The sequence below is a fragment of the Dryobates pubescens genome, chromosome 16, assembly GCF_014839835.1.
Source record: "Dryobates pubescens isolate bDryPub1 chromosome 16, bDryPub1.pri, whole genome shotgun sequence".
Lineage (NCBI taxonomy): Eukaryota > Metazoa > Chordata > Aves > Piciformes > Picidae > Dryobates > Dryobates pubescens.
The window spans coordinates 7,977,915-7,992,716 of NC_071627.1; positions in this window are offsets into that span (position 1 = coordinate 7,977,915).

A 14,802-nucleotide genomic window follows, 5' to 3' on the forward strand; every position below is an offset into this window, starting at 1 on the left:
ATGTCATTCTGTGCTGGAGCTGGTGACAGCTCAGATAGAAGTGACCTTCTGGGACTACAGGTTAAAATATGAGCAGATGAAGTGCAGCATCAGGTACTTGTTAGAGCTGCTACTGACCCCAAATTATACCCTCAGAACAAGAGGAAAAAAAACTAGTCACATCCTCCTGACACCCACCCTTTAAGTATTGATAAGCATTGATGAGATTCTCCCTCTCTCCAGACTAAAAAGCCCCAATTTTCCCAGTCTTTCCTCATAAGACAGATGTTCCAGTCCACTAATCATCTTTGCAGTCCTTTGCTGTACCCTCTGTACTGTGTCCAGTTCTGGGCCCCTCAGTTTAGGAAAGAGGTTGAGTTGCTGGAAGGTGTCCAGAGAAGGGCAACAAATCTGGGGAGGGGTTTGGAGCACAGCCCTGTGAGGAGAGGCTGAGGGAGCTGGGGTTGCTTAGCCTGGAGAAGAGGAGGCTCAGGGGAGACCTCATTGCTCTCTACAGCTACCTGAAGGGAGGTTGTAGTCAGGTGGGGGTTGGTCTCTTCTCTCAGGCAACCAGCACCAGAACAAGAGGACACAGTCTCAAGCTGCACCAGGGAAGGTTTAGGCTGGTTGTTAGGAAGAAGTTCTTCACAGAAAGAGTGATTGGCCATTGGAATGGGCTGCCCAGGGAGGTGGTGGAGTCACCATCACTGAAGGTGTTTAGGAAGAGACTGGATGGGGTGCTTGGTGCCATGGTTTAATTGATTGGATAGTGTTGGTTGATCAGTTGGACTCAATGATCTCAAAGGTCTTTTCCAACCTGGTTAATTCTAATTCTAATAATTCTAATTCTCTCCAAAGATTCCCTGTAATTTTTAACAGACCTGAAGAATTTGATCCCCAAACTGAGATTTACCACTGGCTGAATATAAATTGTGATATTTTTGCTGGATATTTTTGGTCAAAGCTGGAGTTTATGGCATGAACTCAAACCCAGCAGCATACACACATGTGCATTCACAGCACACATCTGTACCATGGATACAGTGACACACAGCACACGTGCACACACACAGAGTGTATTGGCATAGCCAGACTCAAGCTGGAAATGACCAAACCAAATCAATGAGAAGGAATTTAAACCGCTCCAATTGTCATCATTCGCCTGCCTTTGATTTCAAACCCATTAGCAGACACCAGGCAAGTAACAATTAGGTGTTAAAAGACTGAAGGCCAGGTTAATTTAGGAAGAAACAGGTTGATTTTCCAGCCAAAGATATCAATGGAATCTCATTTAATCCAATTCAGACATTTCATTTTATTAGAGGGATATTTGCTGTGGTACAGATCTTCTATTAGCCCTGTCAAAGCCACATTAGGGGCATTTAGCTGTTAAGTCCCTAAGGGAGGATGAAATTGAGACTAAAATCCAGGAATGCCCTCTTGGAGTTGTTTCATAAATCCCAGATGTCAGTTTATATATGCCAGGAAGATTAGTTATTCACGTGGCTATGAGGGATTGGGTTGGACGCAATGATCTTGAAGGTCTCTTCCAACCTGGTTTATTCTATGTATTCTATGTATTCTATGTCCACAATTGCACCTGATGGAGGCAAACACTTAGGGAAGGTTTCAAGCTTTGGTTTTAAGTTAAGAGAAATCAAATGAAAGCCAATAAGAGCAAGGATAGAGTCCTGCATGTGGAGAAGAACAACCCCGTGGACCAGTATACGTTGGGGGCTGAGCACAGCTGGTGGGCAGCTGTGGGCAAAAGGAACTGAAGTCCTGGGGGACAAGATGGCCATGAGCCAGCAATGTGCCCAAGAAGGCAAATGATATCCTGGGGTGCATTAAGAAGAATGTGGCTACCAGGTCGAGGAAGGTTCTCCTCCCCCTCTACTCTGCCCTGTTGAGGCCTCTTTTGGAGTACTGGGTCCAGTTCTGGGCTCCCCAGTTTAGGAATGACATGGAACTGCTTGAGAGGGTATATAGCAAAGGGCTGCAAAGATGGTTAGGGGACTGGAATATCTGTCTTATGAGGAAAGACTGAGAGAATTTGGGCTTTTTAGTATGGAAAAGAGAAGACTGAGGGAGATCTCATCAATGCTTAGAAATACTTAAAGGGTGGAACTCAGGAAGATGGGACCAGGAGGATGGTGCCCAGTGAGAGGACAAGAAGTAATGGGCACATACTTGAATGTAAGTAGGAACTTCTTTCATTTAAGGATGGCAGAGCACTGGAGCAAGCTGCCTGGAGAGGTGATGGAGTCTCCATCTCTGGATACATTCAACCCCCACCTGGATGTGTTCCTGTCTGACCTTCTTTAGGTGAATCTGCCTTGGCGTGGGGGTTGGACTGGATGATCTCCAGAGGTCCCTTCCAAACCCTGCCATTGTGTGTGATTCTCTGTGTGATCAGGAGATCAGGTGGGGAGAATATAGGGAAATATCTGTGTGTCCTCCTGTGGAATTCCTACATCTGGACACTCTCGGGTATTATCTGAAAAAGGGAGTTCTTGGATCTGATCTGAAGATTTCTCTGTGCTGTATCCAGTGGTCTCTCTGCACATTGCCCACACTCAGGACAGAGCAAGCCAGTCTGCTGTGATATACTGCTGGGTCTTGGGCAGGATCTGGGCTTAGGGGCTGATTGCTGGAGGGTGCTGTTGGTCTTGGTGGTACCACTTGGTGATACCACCTTGACTCTCACCATGCAAATCAAGTAGAAAAGGTAATGAGGTTGGTTCTTTTGAACCTACAGAGTGTCATCTCTGGGCTATTTCTACACAGGCAGAACCAGATCTGGAGAGGAAAACATGCTGCAGGGCCAACGGCAAAGGACAGTGCTGAGCTTTACAGTTTCCTACAGGTTTTAGGAGGCTGGGGTTTTTTTTGTTGGGTGTTTTCTTTTTGTTTGTTTGTTTGGCTTCCCAATAACAATATCTTCATTTCCTGAAACATGTTTCTGCTCAGTGATCACAGTCAGCAGTGTGCTGCTGCAGTCAGGCTCTGGCAGCCTTCCCTTCAGGTTATTGTTTCAGCCTGAGCAGGTTTGTGTCGACTCTGCTTGCCTGGCCCAATGGCTTAATTGGATTTCTTATCATGCCTGTATCTGCTGCCAATACATGGGTGAAGATCATTTGTTCCTCAAAGTGGGATATTGTGTGGGAAAAATCTACAATAAACACAGTTGCCTTAGCCTCAGGAAGGGCTATAGAACCATAGAATTATTAAGGTTGGAAAGGATATCTAAGATCATCAAGTCCAACTGTCAGTCACCATGCCCACTAAACTATAACCTGAAGCATTGGGATGGAAGGCAGAAAAAGGAAGAGGCTGAAGATGATGACAAATCCAGGAGCCTCAAGAGTCTGCTGGTAATAACAGTTAATGAGCAATGAGTCTGTAAAAGTATTGTGGTTGGAGGTGGTGAGGAGCAAGGTTCCATCCCCTTTATGCCAAGTGAGGTTGGATGACATGATCCTTGAGGCCCTTTCCAACCTGGTGTTGCATGGTTCTATAATTCTGTGATCTGCTCTGGCCCTTCTCCTGGGCTGGCAAGATCTTAGTTCCTCAGTATCTTTCATGGCTCTGGAAGTTCTTGTTCCCAAGAAAAGTGTCCTAAGAGTAGTCCATGCCTCCCATCATTGTAAGCTGGCATCCTCATTTAAGGATTTCCAGCAGACAGATCTCTCTGAATCACTCTGCAGCCTGTGGAGGTCAGGGGGAGGTGCAGGATCAGACCTTGCCCCAGTTAGACTGTGCTTATGGCTCTTCCATAAGTAAGACTGATGGTAGCAGCTAATTCAAGGGTAGTTTCATGCCAGAAAAGAGTTGTCAAATCAGAATGAAACCAAAGCTGTGTGGATACACAGAAAGGTATATTTACTTTAAAAGGTCATATATAAAAGGGATAGATGGATGGATAGATGGATAGATAGATAGATAGATTAGGTAAATAGATAGATTAGATAGACAGACAGATAGATAGATATGGATAGATGGAGAGGGAGAGAGAGAGAGAAAGAGAAAAGGTTTTGTGATGTTATTGTTATGGTTCTCTGCCCAGTCTTACTCCTCCAGGTCCCACCAGCTCCCTGAGCAAGCTGGGATGTGATTACAGCCCTTGTGCTCAGCTCAGCCCCCCTGGGGCTCAGCCATGGGAAATGTTCTCATGCACTAAAAATTGGATTTTATGTGACATTTATTTCAGTTGTTTGTTCTCCTTGTCCTTATTTTCATTAATGAGACTACACACATGAGCCCATGTACAGTTCTGCATCAAATGTGAGCTGGCAACTTGGGAACATAAAAGACTTTCTAATGTGTTATCAGTTTCTCAAGCTGGCTATTCCTGTTTCTATCTTAAGCTTTAAATATTTGCATTAAGATCCAGATTGCAAGTAACTGCTCTCAGAATAGCATATGAAACAGGAATTTTAAATGGCACTGTGGAATGGAAAATGTGGCATTCCGGAGCTGGGCTTATCTGAGCGCGCAGCACAGATGTGGCAGCTAAAGCAGCTCCCACCACTCAAAAGGACATTCAGCAGGGCAAGTCAGGTGGTTATTATGTTTTTTTCACCTGATGTGAAAATGCAGGCTGCCTTCCTGCCATCATTTTTTTCATAATGCATTTTAATCAAGTCACAGGACAGAGACTTTGCAGTCAATCCAAGCCAGGAATCTCTAATCTCATCCTGAATTACTGTATAAATAGAAGCAGTTTAATACTTTTGTATAAATTTATGTCCACTCTGTGGTTTGGGTTTAATATGAAATGTGTTTTCCGTGCACCTGGATCCAAAGTGCATCAATAAAAGCTGTGGGAATGGTTCAAGTTCTGCTTTCTTGGTCGTGCAGGGTAGGTTAACCCTGTTGATTGCTGCTCGCGGAGAAACCACTTAACAAAGAGTTTTCTCTCACCTTCTCCGCAGCAAAATCACAGGAGTTAAAACAGCTTGCACACACCTAGTGGTGTGTCATAAATAGCGAGGAAAGAGAAGATCAAAGGTGCTGAAGGGTCTGGAGAACAGGGCTGGTAAAGAGCAGATGAAGGAACTGGGGTTGCTCAGCCTGGAAAAGAGGAGGCTGAGGGGAGACCTCATTGCTCTCTACTGCTCCCTGAAAGGAGGTTGGAGTGAGGTGGGGGTTCGTCTCTTCTCCCAAGTATCAGGTGATAGAATGAGAGGAAATGGCCTGAAATTGTGCCATGGGAGGGTTAGGTTGGAGATTAGGAAAAAAATTCTTTCCTGCAGGAGCAGTCAGGCATTGGAGCAGGCTGCCCAGGGAGGTGGTGGAGTCACCATTCCTGGAGGTGTTCAAGAAATGTGTGGACATGGCACCTGGGGACATGGCTTAGTGGCCATGGTGGTTTTAGGTTGATGGTTGGACTCAATGATCTTAGAGATCTTTTCCAACTGAAACAATTCTATGTATTGCAACAGAGGAGGTTTAGGTTGGACAGGAGGAACAATTTCTTCCTTAAAAGGGTTGTCAAGCCCTGGAACATGCTGCCCAGGGCAGTGGTGAGATCCCCATGCCTGAAGGGATTGAAAAGCTGTGTAGATGTGGTGCTGAGGGACAGGATTTAGTGGTGGACATGGCAGTGCTGGGTTAAGGATTGGGCTTGACAATCTTAAAGCTCTCTTCCAACCAAAATGATTCCAAGAACCTATTCTGTGATTCTATTTTGCCTGTGCGATCTGTGTGTTTATGATGCAAGCTGCAAAGTTTTGTGCATGCCCACATTTCCTGGGAGCATTTTCCTGCAGCCTTGCCAGGGGTGATCAGTTGCTCCTGCACACTGGCACTGCTGATGGATGCAGACATGCACAAACCAGATTTGACACAGAGCACATCTGGCCAGGAGCAGCAGGACCTGCTGCCACACAGCACCTTCCACTGCAGCCTCTCAGAGTCAGATAAATTTATGAGGGCTGTGGAAAGCACAGAACATCACCGGTGAGTTAAAGGTCAAAATTAGGGCTGGGGATAAAGGATGGGAAACTCATGGTAAATAAAAGAATTGCTGACAGCAATGGGAAATGAGCAATTTCCTACAGCAGCTATTGCTCAGGGCTCTTCCAAAAGACTTAGGGAATTACTCACTTGATGCTAATTCAAAGTTACCACCCCAAGCCCTGTCAAATACTGATAAGGATAAGATTACCACAACTTGCTTCTTCATGAACACGGTCAAAAGAGATGCAGAACAGCAACGAGATTTAGGACATCCTTGGAGATGTTCAAGGTCAGGCTTGATGGGGCTCAATCTAGGTGGGCATGCTGCTGCTTACTGCAGGGGGGTTGGATTAGATGACTTCTAGAGGCCCTTCCAGCTCAAAGAATTCCATTATTCTCTAATTCCATGATCATTTGATTCTCTGATTCTAACACTGGTTCAAACAGCTGTCGCCCTCCTCAGTGGCAGCACGGTGCTGGGGGTCAGTGGTTTGGTTGTACAGTGTGATCCCTTGGATAGTTCCTTCATGGGTTAAGTCACCTGGCTGGCAACTTCTCTTTGTGCTGCTTTTGGTAATGAAGATCTTCAGAGGAAATGTCCAGCCTGTCATTGCAAACAGCTCCATGTTATCACGCTAGATAATATCTTTAGGTTTTATTTAACTGATGTAGGTATTATTTAACTGGTTTTAGGTTGCATTTAACTGATTTTTTAGGTTGTATTTAACTGATTTGCTTATGTTTTGGCAAGTTTTCCACTGTTCTTTATCAATAGATAAGTAAATTTATCATATCACAGCATCATAGAATGGTAGGGATTGGCAGGGACCTCTGATGACCCCCTGCATGTGTGCATGTATATCTTTATGCATTTGCATGCACACATTTTATGGAAGCTATTTTGAAGTGGTACATAACAGATTTTTTTCCCTGTTATTCATTTTTCTTAACAACACAACTCAGACTGCTACTGCAATCCAGTTGAAGATGTTCCTGCTCACTGCAGGTGGCTTGGACTAGGTGATCTTTAAAGGTCCCTGCCGACTCAAACCATTCTCTGATTCTCTGACTCTGTGTTTCTGTGATTCTGTGATTAAGGAACTTAACAACAGCAGGCAATAGGACAAGAGGAAATGGCCTCAAGTTGCACTAGAGGAGGCTGGGGTTGGATATCAGGGAAAATTTCTTCCCCAGAAGGGTTGCCAAGCCCTGGAACAAGTTGTTCAGGGCAGTGATGGAATCCCCATCCCTGGAGGGGTTTCAAAGCTGTGTAGGTGTGGTGCTGAGGGACATGGTTTGGTGGTGACCTGGCAGTGTTGAGTTAATCATTGCTGCTCTCAAAGGTTTCTTCCAAGCAGAAGGATTCTATGAGTACAGTTCATTCTGCACTCTGGTTCACACTATGTATTAGTAGATACTTTAGTATCATAGTATCAGTCAGGATTGGAAGGGACCACAAGGATTATCTAGTTCCAACCCCCCTGCCATGGGCAGGGACACCCCACACTGGATCAGGCTGGCCAGAGCCTCATCCAGATTGGTCTTAAACACCTCCAGGGACAGCGCCCCAACCACCTCCCTGGACAACCCATTCCAGGGCTTCACCACTCTCATGGTGAAGAACTTCCTCCTCACATCCAGTCTGAATCTCCCCACCTCCCAACTTCATTCCATTCCCCCTAGTCCTATCACTACCTGAGATCCTGAGAAGTCCCTCCCCAGCCTTCTTGTAGCCCCTTTCAGATACTGGAAGGCCACAATTAGGTCCCCTCAGAGCCTTCTCCAGACTGAACAGCCCCAACTCCTTCAGTCTGTCCTCATAGGAGAGGTGCTCCAGCCCTCTGCTCATCCTCGTGGCCCTTCTCTGGACACATTCCAACACCTCCATATCCCTCTTGTAATAGGCGCTCCAGAACTGGAGGCAATACTCCAGGTGGGGTCTCACCAGAGCTGAGTAGAGGGGGAGAATCATCTCCCTTGACCTGCTGGCCACACTTCTCTTGCTGCAGCCCAGGATCTGATTGGCTTTCTGGGCTGCAAGTGCACACTGAGAGCTCCTGTTGAGCCTCTTGTCCACCAGCACCCCCAAGTCTCTCTCCTCAGGGCTGCTCTCCAGCCAGTCTCTGCCCAGCCTGGATTTGTGCCTGGGATTGCCTTGACCCAGATGCAGGACCCTGCACTTGGTCTTGCTGAACCTCATGAGGTTGGCTTGTGCCCACCTCTCCAGCCTGTCCAGGTCCCTCTGGATGGCATCCCTTCCCTCCAGCATGTCTGCTGCACCACACAGCTTGGTGTCATCAGCAAACTTGCTGAGGGTGCACTCAATGCCACTGTCCATGTCACCCACAAGGATGTTGAACAAGACTGGCCCCCTGAGGGCCTCCACTGGGACATGGACCCATGGACAGCCACTCTTTGGGTGTGGCCATCAAGCCAGTCCTTTATCCATCTAGTGGTCCACCCATCAAACCCATGTGTCACCAGTTTGGAGACCAGGATGTGGTGCTGGACAGTGTCGAAGGCTTTGCTCAGGTCCAGGTAAACAACATCAGTTGCTCTCCCCTCAGCTATTAACGTTGTCACGTGTTCATAGGAGGCCACCAGGTTGGTCAGGCAGGATTTGCCCTTGGCGAAGCCATGCTGCCTGTTCCCAATCACCTCTTCACTATTCTTCTGAGTCAGCAGTGCCTCCAGGAGGATCTGCTCCATGATCTTTCCGGGCACAGAGGTGAGATTGGCTGGCCTGTAGTTCCCCAGTTCCTCCTTCTTACCCTTTTTGAAAATGGGGGCAATGTTTCCCCTTTTCCAGTCTGTGGGGACTTCCCCAGACTGCCAGGACTTTTTGAAATATAACAGTAAAATCAGGTATTGTGCTTGCAAAGACAGAGGCTGTCAGAGCATTTTGCAGTTAAAGATGCAGGAAGCCCAGTGTACAAAGGCAGAGCTGCTCTTTCCCTTTCATGTTGTGTGTAGATACTTATTTGCTGAATACAAAGAAAGACGTAGGCAAAGCTGCATTTTGATTTAAAGCAAATACAATAGCAAAAGCTATATTCAGACTAAAAGGCAAGCAAGGAGGAGCATTTCTTTTCATCTGAAACACTATAGAAGCCTGAGGACATCTTTTTGGAGGTTATGTCACCCTCCCCACATTTAATCAAGGATTTATGAAATGGAGCAGGATTGGGGGCAGAGCTTTTGTTTCATGTCTTCGCCCTGGCTCTTTTCATCCTTGTTCATGCTTCAGCAACCTAATTTTTATTTCATTTTCAGAGCAGTCAAAGACAGAACATGGATTAGAGCCCTGAGAGCAACTTTAAATGCAGCTGAAATCTGCACTTGGGCAACTGCACTGAGAGCAGAAGTGTCCTAATTGAGAAGATTAGGTGAAATCTAAGTAGACACCTGTGAAAAAATAACAGCTCTGCAGATGATAAATCAATATTGTAAACGTTGGTTAGTTTTAATTTAGGTTGTTGGCCTTTCAAGGGAACTTTGCCACCTCAAGCTGGATGTTAGTAGGTAGTGCTATGTGGAGGAGGTGTGATTGTGAATGAGGTTTGATTGTATGGGAGTTATTATACAGGAAAATTTGAAAAGCATATCTAAGGTGCACTGATTTTCCTTCTTCTAACCAAAAATTGGTATTCATGGCAAGATGCTGTCATTACTAAAATGATCTTTGTTTACCTCCATTTCCCGTGATGTACTTAAGGATTCTGCAAAGATGATGAAACTGTAGATGCTTTCAAAGACAACATTAATCCCCTGCTCAGTTAAAAGAAACCACCCAAAACAAAAACAAACAAAAAACCCCAACCAAAACAAAAAGAACAAGAACAAATAAAACCCCATAGATAAATAAGAGATGTATATCTTTGTAGTATGGTTAGGTTCTGGCTGGGTGCCTCTAGGCTTTGCTATGGGGAAACACACAGAATCCCAGCACAGTGTGGGTTGATAGGCACCTCTGAAGACCACCCAGTCCAACTCTGCTGCTAAAGCAGGGTCACCAGCAGCAGCCTGTCCAGAACCACAATGTCCAGGTAGGTTTGGAATCTTTCCAGAGAACGAGACTCCACAACATCTCTGGAAAGCATTCTCCAGGGCTCCAGCAGCCTCATTCCAAAGAAGTTTCTCATGTTCAGGTGGAACCTCCTGGATTACCCCTTGTCCTGTCACTGGGCACCACTGGAAATAGTCTGGCCCCATCCCCTTGCCCCCCACCCTTTATCTCTTGCTGATCATTGAGCAGATCTGTTCTGAGGCTGCTCTTCTCCAGGCTCAACAGCCCCAGGGGCTCAGCCTCTCCTCCTCACACATATGCTCCAGGCCCCTCAGCATCTTTGTTGCCTCCATTGGACTCTCTCCACTAGTTTCCTGTCTCTCTTAAAGTGGGGAGCCCAGAACTGTCCCCAGGACTCCAGATGTGGCCTCACTGTGATGGTTTCCCCAGAGCCTGAGCAGATTACCTGCACCCAGGTTTGACAGTGGGTGCGCTTGTCTAGTAAATTAGTTTGGCAAGTCTCTAACCTTCGATTTTTTTTTTTAAGAACACTTCTCTTCATTATCTTCATCACCATCAGACCAACTGCATTTGCATTTTGGCCTGGGAATAAACTCTAGACATTTATTTTCATTAGGAGGATTATGTTGTTCTTGTCCAAAACAACGCAGCAAAACATCACCATTACTCCAAGTGATCATTGCGAGTGTAGCCAATAATTAGTGACTCATTGGGGAAGAGGGGGTGAACAAAACCCCCACCCCACTTGGGAAGCATGGTAATTACCCACATCTTTCTTCGGGGTCAGGCAGTCATGTTCCATCAAATGTTAGCTTTAGTCTTCCATTTATATCATTTTGAAGTAATTAAAAATTGTGTTGTGCATCTGACTGAGCAGATCCCGAGTACCAAATCATACATCTAAATTAGGAGCTGGCTGGAACATTGCTAGCAAACATGGGAAGTGAAATATTTTTCTTCTGAGGAAGAAGAAAGAAAAAAAAAAAAAAAGAGGAGTAAATATGTATTTTCTACATCACCATACTTCAAAATAATTATGTTTTGTTTCCATTTGTTTTTCCTGTCTCTGAAAATGTGCTAAAGGGAAAGGAAAGTGCTAAAATGCAGCTCCAAACAGTATTGGGAAGGTTTCAGCATCTCTAGCTATGCTCAGAGATAATCATTCTGCCAGGCACAGCCTTGACTGACTGTAGCACTGCATGAGGTTTAGGTTATTAATATTAATAGATATAATTTGATATTAATATCAAAGCAAGGCTGGATTCCTATTGAGTGAGAGCTGCCAAATATGTTTGGGCTCATACAGAGCTTCTGTATTACCAGAGAGCATCCAGGCGTTCTTGTGTCACCTCCCTGAGCACGAATTCTTAGGAGTAAAGTTCTATGGGGTCTTATTTCTGTACTTCCAAGGGATAAACCCGTGTTAAACTCAACAAAACATTTTCAACCCAACACCTCCATGACCAGCAGCCCATGTCCCCAGGTGTCACATCTTCTCGTAGTTTGAACACCTGTTGGCATTAATTTGACATCACTCTGGAATGTGTCCCATATTTCCTGCATAAAGAACACCCTCTTTACTATGAGGGTGGTGGAATACTGGAACAGGCTGCCCAGGGAGGTGATGGAGGCACCCTGGAGACATTCAAGATCAGCAACCTGATCTAGTTGGGGAAGTCCCTGCTGTCTGCAGGGGTTTTGGACTAGATGACCTTGAAAGGTCCCTTGCAATCCAAACCATTCTATGATTCTGTGATTTTCTTCTGCATTTTCTTCCCCCTCAATATACAGTGGATCATCAGAAGATGGTTCTGTAAAATATGTATTTTATTGCTGGGTTACATCCAAAGAGCTGGAAGCAGCAGGTTTTTGTTTTGCATTGCCTTCAGTGGAGCTGGTATCAGTAACATTGGCAGCAGAGTGCATGCATAGTGCTTAGGGTGTTGTAGTATTTAATTGTTGTTCAATGATGGTTAAAATCATTGGGATGGAAAAATTAGGGATTTGCAAGTGAATGAAATGGAATGAAAGAAAAGTTGAGAGGAATGTGGTTGCTTAAAAAGTGGCAATTTTGTGCAGAATTTGATGATTTCTCTAAGGATTGAATATGATTTAAATTACTGCTTGTAACGTGTGTGTGTTGACAAGTGCCATTGGTTGCATTCCAGGGCACACTCTGGCTTCTCCCCTCAGTGCACACACAGCTTTAACACTGGAGATCTTTCCATGGAGCACAGGGAAAGGAGGTTTCTGCAGCCCCAGGGGCAGAGTCACCTTGAGGCAGCTTATCACTGGTTTTTCTCCTTTCAGTGAAAAACTGAATAATGAGAGGAGATCCAAACAGTGGTCCAAGAACTGCAATGCTTTAAAGGAGGATGATGAGACCCTAGCTGAGCTATGGGAGAGACAGGGATGGCAGGGTGCTTTATTGTTATTTATTGGCATGGAATTAGACTCACATTAGAACCGTTGAGGTGAGAAAAGATCTCTAAGCATGGTAACCCAAACCATTCTGTAATTCTATGCTTCTATGCAACAATCATTTTTTAAAGTTTATAGAACTCTGTTGATGGGGTTTAAACCATAGTGAATTTTCCTTTGTGTGTGGACCTGAGAGGAAGACAGCATCTCCCTTGGAAAGCTGCAGCACGACTCTGGAGCAGCAGATAAGAGGTCTCCAGGGATAACAGCTGCTGAGGGGGTCTGGGTCTGAGCTCAGTAGCCCCAGCAGCCTCCAAGTCAGGAACCTTAGCAGGACTTTTCTTCAAGACATCTGAGCTATCTTTTTCTACTTTCTGTGCCTGCATGGAAATCTTTTCTGCAGGGCATCAGATCTATTTGCATGAAGGCGGTGGACAGGACTCGCTCTGCAGCACACAAACCTTACTGCTATTCTATTTCATTTCTCCCTTTATGTTTGAGTGAAGCAGATTTACTGCTCACAGAGAAAATATTGGTTCAGCTCACAGAATGTCAGCATCTGGCAAAATATTTGCTGGGAGGTGATGAGAGGGGGCTGTATTGGACAAAGCCAGAAGAATCATAGAATCATACGATGGTGGGGATTGGAAGGAATCTTTGGAGATCATGTAGTCCAACCCCCCTCTTAATGCAGGCACACCTAGGTTGCACAGGAAGGTGTCCAAGGAGGTTTTGAAAGTCTCTAGAGAAGGTGGCTCCACAATCTCGCTAATCAGCCTGCTCCAGGGCTCCAGGATCCTCACAACAAAGAAATTTCTGCTTATGTTTGTGTGGAGGGAACAACTTTAGCCATTATGACCATAAAATCAAACCTATCTTCAGAGCTTTTCTTCAGAACCTATTTTCAGAATTAATTTAAATTAGAGAAGAGTAGATTTAGGTTGGAGGTCAGGAGGGAGTTCTTTGCTGTGAGGGTGGTGGAACACTCTAACAGGTTACCCAGGGAGGTAGTGGAGGTCCCATCCTTGAAGATATTCAAGGTCAGGCTCAATGGGGCTCTGGGCAACGTGATCTAGTGGAGGATGTCCCTGCTCACTACAGATGACCTTTGGAGGTCCCTTCCCTTGTCAATAGACAAGCAAGAATCTAGGCAGAGGGATGGTGTGATGAGAAGCAAAAGCCAGCACACCGCTGCTGGTCACCACAACCAATCTACACGTGTGTCCCCCACCAACGACCTCTGTGCTCCCAGGTCTATCCAGAGAAAGGCACAACACATCCTGCTCCCAGTGGAAGTATTTTGTGGCTTGTTTCCCCCCTTCCCAGTTTCTAGCAATTCCACTGTTCTGCTTCTCCAGGATTTTTTGCTGACAGGACAGAACTGCTGGTAGCAAACACATTATTCATTGTGATTGAGTGCCTAGTAATTACTTGATATATTTTTTCAGTCCTCAAATTAAAACCATTTACTAGTCAGAACAGATGTTAAATTCAGGAATCTTGTTGATTGTTAGTGTGACACACACATGAAATGTTTTAAACGAGAGGGCTGATTGAATTTTAAATGTGCTGATCATACTGGTGGAAATGAAAATAATTGAAACTGGGAATAACTGAAAGGCTTCCAAGAAGAGAAGACAGAGGTGGGGTTTGGCTTTCAAAGCCCTGATTGCATAAATCATGGCAAATTCTGCAGACTAAAGACAATAATTTGCTGTATGTTAGAGCAGCAAACAAGAGACTAGCAGGGTTGTTACTGCAAAACGGCAGGAAAAAAAAGAATTGGGGAAAATGAGGCAAAAATCTGTTCACAAATCCATACTTCAGGTGTTTTCCACACACTTCTGGAGCTTGAATTTATTGTTTGCTTATTGAGTAAAATTACATTTTTCAGGACATCTGACATTGTTGCTTACCAAGGGACCATAAAGGCTGAGCAAATCTCTTGCAGTCCCTTTGCCTGTGGGAAGCTCCATGGCACTTTCCCAAACTGGAGAAGGTGATGGTTTCATTCTGTGGTAAAAAAGAAGTGGGCAGCATGCTGATATTGGGTTGTGATTAGACTCAGTTATCTTGAAGGTCTTTTCCAGTCAAAATGATTCTATGCTAAATGATTCCAAAACACTCAATGGAGGATCCAAATCTCCAGGTTGGAGTTAAGGCAAATGAATCACTGCTGAAATGAGGAAGATTTTTGTGTGTGTGTGTGTGTCTGTGCCCATATTTTGCATAAGAAAATAAAACCTCATCAATGTATTTATGAGAAAAATGTCTGGTTTAATTAAAATAGAAGGCTTTACAGTGCTCCATTTTCTAGTGACCGTGATGACGGCCAGGTGGGCATCTCTGGGATGCTCCCAGGAAGTGCTATGTGAGTTCTGCTCTCTGCTTGCTGTGAAACCATTGGGAGTCTG